This window comes from Oryctolagus cuniculus, chromosome 6 (assembly GCF_964237555.1).
Source record: "Oryctolagus cuniculus chromosome 6, mOryCun1.1, whole genome shotgun sequence".
Classification (NCBI taxonomy): Eukaryota; Metazoa; Chordata; class Mammalia; order Lagomorpha; family Leporidae; genus Oryctolagus; species Oryctolagus cuniculus.
The window spans coordinates 40,733,871-40,746,579 of record NC_091437.1 but is presented as its reverse complement, the minus strand read 5'-3'; the positions used below and the strand labels follow the sequence as shown (position 1 = coordinate 40,746,579).

General features: G+C 45.5%; 1 protein-coding gene across 2 annotated transcripts in view; it reads right to left on the bottom strand.

Moving 5' to 3' along the window:
- GRIA1 (glutamate ionotropic receptor AMPA type subunit 1) overlaps positions 1-12,709 on the bottom strand; it is a 321,742-nt gene that overhangs the window by 18,549 nt on the left and 290,484 nt on the right. The window lies entirely within an intron of this gene.

The window sequence follows — 12,709 nt, the reverse complement described above, 5'->3', positions numbered from 1 at the left end:
AAGAGCTAATGGTTGGATACACTTGGATGGCTGTATTTTCTACATTTTCTTTCAATGCCTAACTTAGTCTTTGAAAAAGTAAGTTGACCATCTTTCAGAGCATCACTCGCTTCATCTCCCATTTATCTATTTTTTCCCCCTAAGGACTTCTCTGATGTTGATCCTACTCTAGACCCATTTTTTCCTTAGCTGAGGTGGATTTCAAAGATAATCACAAACAATAATGAGATGAAGGAGAGGGATTCACAGGAAATATGATAATAGTAGGTAGCAAGGAGTAGTGAAGGGAAGGTGAATGGACTATCAAATCCAAATTTAGCCCCATGGCCTCTTGCCCTGATCTTTTTATTATTAGGAACATTTGAGATGCTTTTTCACCTTACAATTGACTGTAGACAATGGATAGTACAGACATTTATTTTCATTGCCTTTGTTATTTGTTTTTAAAAGAGCTAAACTTTGGCTATTTGGTGACTCCAGCGTAGTAAGAAGCATGTTGATCCCTCCCTGGGAAACATTTTTGACTCACAGGAACTCTGTTTACTACCACCATTACCTTTTATTTATGTTTGTCAGTCACTGGGCAGCTAACTAGACTGTGGCGTATGTATCCCCAAAGGCGAAGGAGACAGACTTCAAATGCTGGTTTGCTGCCTGAAAAGGAGTTCATATTTGTGATTTGTTTTACCCCACATTGGGAGTTTAAATGTGGCAGTTTGCAAGCTGGGAAAACAATTTCCATTAACAGATCATGGAAATGCATTTTTTAGTCTTCTGGATACCTTTATAGGCTAACTCCTTCTCTCTCTCTTTTGGGAAAAAAAAAAAAAAAGGCTGAACACAAAAAGGGCATTGGCTGACTCCATGTTTTTCTCCAGGGAAGTAGCCACTGACTAGGCTTTTTGACTTTATCTTTCCTTTTTCCATATTGGACATAGAAAGTCTCAAAGTTTGTGAGCCGTGGTGCTAAAAGTACAGGCTCAAAAAGAACTGGGCACAGCAAGGAAATGTTCAAGGAGCAATTGAAAGAGAGAACAAAGGTTGGGATTTCCAAGTTCTCAATCCTCATTTTCACTGTCATCTATGATGCTAATTTTCTGTCTTCAAAATAAGAGGCCTCACTGTTCCTCTCCTATGTGGAATCTAGTTAGGGGTCAATAGCGTGAAGAAGTGGCTATTGGTTATGAAGGATGAAGAGATTCAAGTTTATTACCCCCTTAGAACATGGTGGATGTTGGGACCATTTGTGGTGATGACAGACTGAAAGAGTAGGTTTGGGAGTAGCTCAAGAGATCAGTTTTGGATGCATCAAGCTTGAGATGTCTGTGAGATATCCAGGTGGAATGATACAATTTTCCAGGAACATGTAGGTTAGAGGAGATGATGTTATACACTCAAGACTGTATAATTTGAGAACAATAACAGATCTGCAAGGATCATTGGTAAAAATTTTACAAAGGGCTCAAATACTGTTGGTTACAACAGCTACTTATTTGATTGAACAGACCTCTAGTGGTACTTTTCTTACACTAGATCCTGTGGCTGGCACTGAGCAAAATAAAGAAACACAAAATGAAAAACCAAAAACCAAAAAAAAAAAAAAAAAAAAAAAAAGAATGTGGTGTGATTGTAATTCAGCAGAATTAGTAGTCAGCTGAAGATTCCCAGGTTCAGAAAGACGTTTAGCATAAGGGAGATGAAGATCATTGTAACTAGAGGATGTAGCCAGGACTGTAGTTAATGACATGGTAGTAAGTATCTCATTTATTCCTCAGCAGAGCCAATGACCAGAAGGAACCCCCAGATACCTGAGCCCTGACCTTTCAAAATAGGAACTGGCAATGATGGATCTAGGGGGCATTTGAGTCACTGAAGTATCTTTGGACGTCTTGCGAAGGGAGAAGCTAGAACCCTAGACACATGGTCTCTAGGATGTCCTTGTACACACTACAGTTGAACACATCCAACTTTGTGCTCTGAAAAAGCTTAATAATCATACACTTGGAAGGAAATTAAACTTTGAGAAAAAACAGTGAAGGGAGATATTTCAGATGCTTTTAATTGGGTCTCAAGAAAAGCAAAGATCTTCTATTCTGAAGTAGTTTTTCACATTTATACTCTGCTTTCAAAACCTTGAACTGAAGCATCTGCAAAATGTTGGGTGGAATGACCCTTAGTGTTCTGCCCAGGCTATACTACCATGCTTTGGGTTTTTTCCTCCAAAGATAACTGCAGTGGTAGTCAGACCAGCTTACTGGGCATTCTACTTTCCCCAACCAGTGTGCCTCTGTCTGCTTCTGTGTACTTGCGTCTGCTCTTCTTAACTTTTCTCCCAAGAACTGGTTGTTTTTGCAATGTTCCTAATGTTCTCCTTGAATTGGTCCTTGAATACTTAATTTCTCATTGGCCTTGTTTTTAACCTTCCACGGCACCTAGCAGTCAGACCACTGTACTGCCTACTTCTGTTTCATGTCTATTAGTCTTAGTCTGCAACTCGATGATAAGGCCTTCAGAGTAAAGAGATGGTGTTTTCAGGTCAACTCCCCAAGAATTTATAAGGGTCAATTAAATAGCAAGCACTGTGCTGTGTACTAGTGGGACTAAAAGGTTAGCCGTCAATCTGGTTCTTTAGAGGAATGTGTAGTGTAGTCTGGGAGGCAGAAAAGTTTCTCAACTGTTCATGGGAAACTATCAGTATTTAAAATAAAGGGTTATGAAAGCACCCCAAAAAAAAAAAAAGGAGGTTAATTCTGATAGTGGGTGGATGTTAGAAAACCTTTAAGGAGTGTTCTGTGAAAGGGGAAGGGTGAAATCAGAAGCCCATAGCCTGGGAGAATGTACATGATGAGAGGAACTTCTGGGAGCTGAGGTTAGAACAGCTGACTGAGTTCAAATCATGAACATCTTTAAATCAACACTGGAAGATATGGAAGGCTTTTAAGTAGGGAGAGGCCTCAGAGAAACAACCCATCTATGCTCAGCAGAGAGCAAATGTTATATCATTCCTAAGTAAATAGATTTTAATTAACTGAAAAACATAATGGCCACATAAGAGGAACAGCCAAGGTAAGATCCAGATCCAGGGATGCAGGAGATAATAATGGGTCCCTTCAAAGTAAACAGGGCTCAGGGCCAACGCTGTGGTGTAGCGGGTAAAGCCGCCGCCTGCAGTGCCGGCATCCCGTATGGGTGCCGGTTTGAGACCCGGCTGCTCCTCTTCCGATCCAGCTCTCTGCCATGGCCTAGGAAAGCAGTAGAAGATGGCCCAAGACCTTGGACTCCTGCACCCGCGTGGGAGACCCAGAAGAAGCCCTGGCTTCTGGCTTCAATCGGCACAACTCCGGCCATTGTGGCCATCTGGGGAGTGAACCAGTGGATGGAAGTCCTCTCTCTCCCCCTCTCCCTCTCTCTCTTTATGCATCTCCTCTCTCTGTGTAACTGTGACTTTCAAGTAAAATAAGTGAATCTTCAAAGTACACAGGGCTCACGTGGAAGCCTGGGCTTGGCTATCAGTGGCAGAGGATTTATTTTCAGAGAGGCTTAAGGGGAGAATGAGATAAAGGAGACAGAGTCACAGGGATGCAAGTGCTGCCCAGTATGATGGCGAACATTGGGATGGTTAGGATTCTCTAGTACTCGGGACTTTCAAGTCGGCAGTTCAGTGGGACATTGTTGGCAGAACAATGTTTGTCAGGAAGAGTGTGGGTGGAGGGATTTATGAACTAGATGCAAAGCTGGGATTCAGTGAATTCTGAAAGGCTGGTCTGTGAGCTGGGCAAATTTGGCATGGAGTTTTCATGGGTCAATGAGAAAATAAGGAAAGGTAAGTGTTGTGGAGTGAGTTTTCAGGAACTCCAGCCTTTCAATTTTGAAGGACTGCCTTTTCCATGCAGTTCATCCTCTCTCCTTTCTCAGTGTTAACCTGCTCATTTTCTTGTTAAAGATGTTGCATTTTTAAATTTACATTGTTAATTGTCTCCGCTGTACCTCTTTTAAAAACATTGCAAAGGTCCATAATATTCATAGTCTGGGAACCTTTGGAGTTCTAGGGGAAGAGACCCCCAGGAGCTCTGCATAGATCTTCAGAGGGTCCTCCTGGCAGCTCTTGAAGAGTGAGGTTTAGCAACATTTAGGGGAGCTCTTAAGGTAAGAATTCCTTTGCACTAGATTCAAGGTCAATACACAATGGACATGGCCCTCCTAATGCTTCCTTGCATGGGGCTTGAAGATTCAGGGTCCCAGGTCTTCCTTCTGTGAAAAAGAGCAAGCTCCTTTTTGCCTTTACCTCCTCCCCCATGCTGAGCAGAGCTTTAGTGGGCCATCCCACACAGCCCTGTGGTGGGTAATTAAAATGCTTCTGGAGATCTTGGGGAGAGGAGACACCTTTTCTGGGTGGGATTATTTGTTTCTTTGTCAAGGCAAAGCCAGAGTCATTTTGCTGGGAATGGAGACCAAAGCCTCAACAAGGAGCAAAGCTCACTTTTCTGCTCATGGCTGAGTGACAGGGTAGCTAAGTTTAGAACAGGATTGAGTGTTGGTGGGCCTGGGTCTCTGATGGCATTTTCTTAATCATTTGCCTTTTGGATACCAGTCTCAAAGGCCTGTTCTGTCTTTTGTTTAATCTCTGACATCAGTGGCTATGGGCATTACCCAAGGTTAACTGGCTGGGATCTACTGACTGGACAGAAATCTGAAGGTCTGAGGAATACATAAAGTGGGAGAGATTAAGTGGTGACCCAGCAGAAGGAAACAGAGGGTTAGCAGGGTTATATGAGAAGCCTCCAGGACAGTACTGACATCCCCAGAACCTCTTGAGGAATACAGATAGGATCACAGTTCCTGCTCCCTGTGACCATTCCAGGAGCATTCCCAATCGAGCACACTCATGGCACAGACAGTTCTGTGACCTTAGGAGAAGGAATGCTGGTCAGGCAGAAAATAGAACTTTGTTTTTGACTTCTGATTCTACGAAACAACACAAGGAAATTTTTTTAAGGGCCAAATGCTTACATAGAGAGCTCGCTCGCGCGCGCTCTCTCTTTCACTTTATAAAGATTTATTCATGTATTTGAAAAGTAGTTACAGAGAGGGAGAGAGAGAGAGAAAAAGAGAGACAGGGCTTCCATCTGCTGTTTACTCTCCAGATGGCTGCAGTGGCCTGAGCTGGGCCGATCTGAAGCCAGGAGCCTGGAGGTTCCTCCAAATCTCTGATGTGGGTGCAGGGGCCCAAGGAATTTGGGCCATCTTCTATTGCTTTTCCAGGCCACAGCAGAGAGCTGGATAGGAAGTGGAGCAGCTTGGACTTGAACTGGCACCCATATGGGGTGCTGGTACTGCAGGAGGCAACTTTAACTGCTATACCACAGCACCACCCCAAAGAGCACTCTTTTACTCTCTTCCCTCTAGGGGCAGGAAAGAGTCAAAGGCCTGATGTGAATTCCTCACTCCTCTCTGATCATGTATACATGGCCACTCATGTAAATGTAGCTGGGATGATCTGGCAGTAGTAGAAATTCTACATCCTGGGAACCTCTTCAATCCCAAACCAACGGGTTGTCACCCCCTAGCTGTACCTCAGTTTTTCTCATTTGTAGGTGGAACTAATTACATGCTCCTCTCCCAGATGCCTGCAGTGGGAGGGCGGAACGAGGTGACAGAGGTGAAAGTGTTTTCGAGATTAATTCTGGGCCCATGCAGATGACTGGATAGGAAGCACCACTGGAGCTTCCTCTGTTCTGGCACCCATCCACCTAGCAGTCGGGCACTGTGTGCAACTCTAGTTATCTTACAAACCTCTAATTAATGTTGTTCTCTCCAAATCTCAGGCCAAGACCCAAGGTAGACTGGATCAAGCCTTGCTTTCTGTCCCTGTACTCGCCTACCTTGTAACAGCAGACTCGCCCCTCACCACTCGTCTGACTATTCTGGGAGATCTTTATTGGCAGGAACCCTGTACCCAGCACAGTAGCTTACACATAGCTGCTTGATCAATGTGGATTTAGTAAAGGAATAATTTTAAATTTTAAATTACTGGGATGTACCACAGGGGTTAGATGTGTGAGTATATATATATTTCTGGCCTTGCAAGTTGCTTTAGGGCTTTAGACTAAGATCAGCTTGGAGATCTGGATGCGGAGGCTAAATCCTCCATAGACAGCATTTTTGAGGCCATGTGGTCCACAACCACCACCGCCGCCCCCCCCCCCCCCATACTGTGAGAAGCAGGTGTCAACAGTTCATATGCAGCTCACAGGAACCTGCATCTGGGCCTGTAATCCAGGCCCGTTATCAGTATTAGGCACACAGGTATGTGTTAGGCATCTCGGAGATGCTTGACAAAAGGTCATGGAGGCAATGAATAAACAGAGGGAGTGGGCCAGCGCCGCGGCTCAATAGGCTAATCCTCCACCTTGTGGTGCAGGCACACCGAATTCTAGTCCCGGTCTGGGCGCTGGATTCTGTCCCGGTTGCCCCTCTTCCAGGCCAGCTCTCTGCTGTGGCCAGGGAGTGCAGTGGAGGATGGCCCAAGTGCTAGGGCCCTGCACCCCATGGGAGACCAGGATAAGTACCTGGCTCCTACCATCGGATCAGCGCGGTGCGCCGGCCGCAGCGCGCCAGCCATGGCGGCCATTGGAGGGTGAACCAACGGCAAAGGAAGACCTTTCTCTCTGTTTCTCTCTCTCACTGTCCACTCTGCCTGTCCAAAAAAACAAAACAAAACAAAACAAAACAAAAAACAAAACAAAACAAAAAAAAACAGAGGGAGTGGACACACCCTTCAAGGTGAGAGCCTGCCCACAGGTCTCATCTCTGGTACCTCTGGTTCCAGGAAAGGAAGAAAACTGGACCAGTTCTAAGGTCTGATCACTGAATTCAAGGCAAATGTCAGTACAAGAAGGATGCTGGGCAAGCCACCAGGGCTGCTATTTTTGAGTGGATTTTAAAATACTTGGGGTTATAGGACTGAGGAATTATCTCATGCAGGGGGAGAGAATGGACCCTGAGGAAGAGAAGGGAAATCTGACCTCCGGGGTCTCCCACCCCAGCCTGACCCTGTGTCTGTGGCTCTCACTGTCGTCCCCCTCCCCACCCCGCCCTGCCACCTGCAGCGCAGCCCCCTTCTCTTGCTTTAGCAGCTCTGCTTGAATCTGTCATTTAAAATGGGATGCCATGAGAGATTTTATTTGAGGAAATGATTCCCTGCTGAAAACAGCAATAACAAAGATTGAAAAAGAATACACAAATCATCCTCCCTTTGCTTCTACACTTACACATGTCAGGGCTATTACTGGAAATACCTTTCTATCTTGCTCATAGATTTTCTCCATAGTGGTTAAGGAGCTGCCCAGAACACCCACTCTGGAGAGGGATCAGACGTTAATTCCCTACCTGAATTGTTGTTCTACTGTGCCTTATTTTTCTCTCTTTATGGTGTTTGTTTCTTATTTTTATAATAGTGTTAGTAGTTACTGAATTGTATCTCTCCTCTTTAATAACAATTTTGTTAGTTCATATCAAAGTGAGGTGTGGAGGCTGCTGGTCGAGACAAAGCACCCACTCTTTTTTTTTTTTTTTTGACAGGCAGAGTGGACAGTGAGAGAGAGACAGAGAGAAAGGTCTTCCTTTTTCCATTGGTTCACCCTCCAATGGCCTCCGCGGCCGGTGCGCTGCGGCCTGTGCACCGCGCTGATCCGATGGTAGGAGCCAGGTACTTATCCTGGTCTCCCATGGGGTGCAGGGCCCAAGCACTTGGGCCATCCTCCACTGCACTCCCTGGCCACAGCAGAGAGCTGGCCTGGAAGAGGGGCAACCGGGACAGAATCCGGTGCCCAGACTGGGACTAGAACCCAGTGTGCTGGCGCTGCAAGGTGGAGGATTAGCCTAGTGAGCCGAGGCGCTGGCCAAGCACCCACTCTTGTTCAGTAAGTCCTCACTGTGTCCTGTGAGTTCCCTGAGGCCTAGTATCTGCTTCCCTTAGTGCATAGTGGAGTGGATACAAGCATATACTCTGAACTTGGGTGGCCTGGGTTCAAATTCTGGCTCTGTCACTTACTAGCTTTGAGACCTCTGACAAGTTACTTAACCTCTCTGTGTCACTGATTTATTGTCTACTAAAAGAGTTTCTTAGTATTGTCTACTTTGTGGGGTTCTAGGAGAATCACATAAATTGGGGAATGCCCATGAAGACTCCATGCTTGCTGTATATAGTAAGTACTCAGTAAATTAGCTGTAATCATTTCTTATAGTGTAATTATATTATACTTGTGGTATCTGTGGAGGATTGGCTCCAGGACCCCCACAAATGTCAAAATCTGAGAATACTCAAGTCCCTTATATAAAATTGCGTTATATTATAACCTATGTAATTTTCCTGAATATTTTAAATTATTTAATGGCTGTCTATAATGCCCAGTACAAATGGAAAGAGTTGTTACATTGCATTGTTTAGGGAATAATGATAATTAAAAATCTATACATGTTCAGTTCAGACATAATGTTTTTTTCCCAGTATTTTCAATCTGTGGTTGGTTGAGTCCAAGGATATGGAAGCTGCAGACGTGGTGGGCTAACTACATCATCTGTACTCATGATTCTGTACTTTGCAGGTGTTTGGTGCAGGGATTGATGCTGCTCAGGCTGCCTGCCTCCCATATTTGAGCATGTAGGCTGAAGTCCAGGCTGCACTTCCAATTCCACTCTCTGATAATGCACACTCTGGGAGGCCTTGCCACCCATGTGAAAGAGCTGTCTTCAGTTCTGGGCTCTTGGCTTTGGACTGACCCAGTTTTCACTGTTGGGAGAATTTGGGGAGTGAACCCTTGGATGAGAGCTCTCTCTGCCTCTTTCTCTTGTTCTGCCTTTCAAATAAATACAAATAAAATAAAAAATGAAAATAAGGGAATTATCTGATTCAATTAACTCGTTTTCTGTACCTGGTTCCTTGAAGGTTTTTTAGATGGAAAACCCCACACTGGATGATGAATCTTGGGGGTGTTATTGTTGCAATTTATTCATCTTTGGCTTCCTTAAGAGTACGCTAACATTTTGAAAATACTATACTTGAGGGGCCGGCACCCTGGCTCACTTGGTTAATCTCTGCTTGTGGTGCCGGCATCCCATGTGGGCTCTGGTTCTAGTTCCGGCTGCTCCTCTTCCAGTCCAGCTCTCTGCTGTGGCCCAGCAGTGCAGTGGAGGATGGCCCAAGTGCTTGGGCCCCTGTACCCGAAAGGGAGACCAGGAGGAAGCACTTGATCATGTGCTCATAAGGTCAGCAAGGACATGGTCCATGTGATAAGCAATCAGAAGGGGTTTCCTACAGGCTGAGTTCTCTGTTAGACTCTCTGGAGCAACCAGCCCTTGTTTCATTGAACTGTACCCAGTAATACAAGTGGAAAACAGTAAGAGCAAAGGTCTAAGTGAGTTTAAGGTTGGGGCATTTGTGGATCACAAGGAGACTCGCTGAATGTTTTTTTAAAAACATTACTCCAGGGGCTGGCCCTATGGCATAGTGAGTAAAATTGCCACCTGCAGTGCCAGCATCCCATATGGCTGCCAGTTCGAGTCCTGGCTGTTCCACTTCTGATCCAGCTCTCTGCTGTGGCCTGGGAAAGCAGTGTGAGATGGCCCAAGTGCTTGGGCCCCTGCACCTGTGTGGGAGACCCAGAAGAATTTCCTGGCCCCTGGCTTTGGATTGGCCCAACTCTAGCCATTGCTGCCACTAGGGGAGTGAACCAGAGGATGGAAGACCTTCTCTCTCTTTCTCTCTTTGCCTCTGCCTCTCTGTAACTCTGCCTTTCAAATAAATAAATAAATCTAAAAAAAAAAAAAAAAAAAAAAAAAAAAACAACTCACCACATTACTCCAAACAAATTCATTCCCCTGGGGACAGAGAATAGGATTAAGAGGTCATTATGCTCTCTTTCTGCGGGATGCATGTGCTGAGGAATGATAGCTAACATGTGCAGATCTGCCTGCCTGATTTCCTTTTGTTTGGGCTGAGGAGGCTCTGCTGGCCTACTCCTTCCACCTGGCCAGAAGGAAGTTGGTTTCTTTGGTAAAGAAATCCCCTGGGCCTTTGCCCATTCCCTCCTGAGGGAGAGGCTGATGAGATGTGATTACTGAGCCATGATCTTAGCCCATGAAGCCATTCACAGAGTGTTCCTGGAACACATGGCCCAACATTTCTCTGCATGGACTCAACTTGGGGCCGCCCCTTGCCCTTCCTTTCTGCCGGTCCTCAGAAGCCAAGCTTTGCTGAGCAAGGGAGCTTTGTATCTACAGGAGTGTGCGTGGGTGCTGGGTGGCTCTCAGCTGAACATTGAAGCACTGAGTGGGAAAGGGAATAAAACTGCACTTTGGAACATTTCTTAGTATCTTGCAATTTCCACCTCATTGCAACAGAAAGGAGTTGAGTGTGGTCTAACCTAGGGAAAGACATCACTGCCAATTTGGGTAAGAAACCGAAAACATATGGGACCAGCTTTGTGGCACTATGGTCAAATTGTAGCCTGCAATACCGGCATCCCATATCAGAGTGCTGGTTCGAGTCCTGGCTGCTGTGCTTCTGATCAAGCTCCTTGATAATGCACCTGGGAAAGCAGTGGAAGATGATGACTAATGCTCAAACATGCAGAGGGAGTGCATTGCCCCACACAGAGCAAGTGTGAAATGGTTTTGTGTCTCTTCTTCTTCCTTACTCCCCACATTATGGCACAGTTTACAATAATCTGCTTTTCATTGCTGAAATGACTCAAAAGCACAGAGTGATTTGGGGAGCATAAAAATCTTTAGGGGGTGAGGAGCTGGCATTGTGACATGGCACGTAAAGCCCGTTTGTGTCCCAGCTGCTCCACTCCTGCTCCAGCTCCCTGCTGATGGCCTGAGAAAAAGTAGTGAAAGATGGCCCAACTGTTGGGACCCCCACCACCCACATGGAAGACCTTGATGGAGTCCCTGGATCCTGGCTTTAGCCTGGCTGAACCCTGACTGTTGAGACATTTGGGGAGTGAACCAGCAAATGGAATATCTGTCTGTCTGTCTCTTCTCTTTTCTTCTCTCTGACTCTGCTGTTCAAATGAATAAAACAAATCTAAAAAAAAAAAAGAAAAAATCCAAACAAAAAATAGTTAGTGAGTCTTCAGGAAAATCAGAAAGGGAAAGAAGACATGGAGGAAGAAAACAGATTCATATTCAGGAACTTTTCCTAAGTGATTCACTTAATTCCCGAGACAATCCTGAGAAGGTTATAGTATGATGCCATTTGGAAAACAAGAAAACTAAGCTTCAGGGATAATAAATAGTGATAGTTCTTACTTCATTAGTCACTTTTTGTGGCAATACTGTGCTAAATGCTTTGCATTATCTAATCATTAAACAACTACTGAAATAAGTGTTACTGTTACCTCCAGTTTCCTATTTGGGAAACTAAGACTTAGGGAGGTGAAGGAACTTACCCAAGAGACTTGCTATACACTTGCAGACTTGGGATTCACATTTGCTCCTGACTTCAGGGCTTTGGCCATCAGTCATTGTTCCATACTGTTGCTTACTGCTTTCCCCAAGTCACACAGATTAGTACATGTGGGAGGCAGGATTTGAATTCAGAGCCGATAAATATCAAAGCACATTTGTTTTCTAAATCCTCCAGGGCCCAAGTGGTGGAGCCAGGATGGGTATCTAACCCTTCTTCCTCCTCCTGGTCTGCCTTTGTATTGGGGCAGCTGCCTTCTTAGAAAAGGCAACAGACCCAGAGTCTGAAATGTTGCTGATGAGAGTGAGGGAGGGAGGGAGAGAAAAAAGAGAGATGCTATTTTTGACAGAAACAGCCTCTTAAAAGAAAGCAACATATAATTTGTATATCAGCAGGAGAAAACAGTGCTCCAGCCGGCAAATCACAGCCCGCATGGAGCCGCTGTTCTTGCCGAGGTAAAGCCCATTCATTTCCTGTGTTCATCTCCCCAGATCCATCCTCGCCACCTCGCTCTCGCCACATTTTCCTCTTCCACGCTTGCTCGCTCTCTTTAATGGGTTACTTTGTAGTTGACGAACTTCTCAAGCAGGCATGACAAAAATGGAGCTCTAAGGAGATCATGCAACATAAAGCGTGGCACTCCAGCCCAGCACTTCGAGAGGGAGTGCCAGGGCGGTGGAGGTGGGGCCCACCTAGTGGGCCGTCTCTCCCCTGATGCTTTTCTTAAGAGGTGCCAAGCTAGTGACTGGAGCATAATCACTGACAATCACTGACGTGGGACTGTGAAAACCCAAGGGTTTCAGAGGCAGGATTTGTGCCCAAGCCCTGTCCCACACATCACTCTGAGAACTCAGTTTCCCAACCTTTAGGAAGGAAATATAATATCAAAAGCAGAAGGTGGGGTCACAACTGATGCTTGAACACACACAGGGAAGGCGTTGCCCCACACAGGGCAAGTGCGAAGTGATTGTGTGTCTCCTCTTCTTCACTCCCCACGTTATGGCACAGTTAGTGTAAAGTAATCTGCTTTTCGTTGCTGAAATGAATCAGAAGCACAGAGAGTTTGGAGGAGCATAAAGATCTTTAGGGAATCTGAGGTCGGCATTGTGATTTAGCAGGTAAAGCCCATTTGTGTCTTGGCTGCTCCACTCCTGTTCCCGCTTGCTGCTGGAACAGGCTTGGGAAAAGCACTGGAGGATTAACCAAGTGCTGGGACCCCTGCCACCCACATGGGAGACC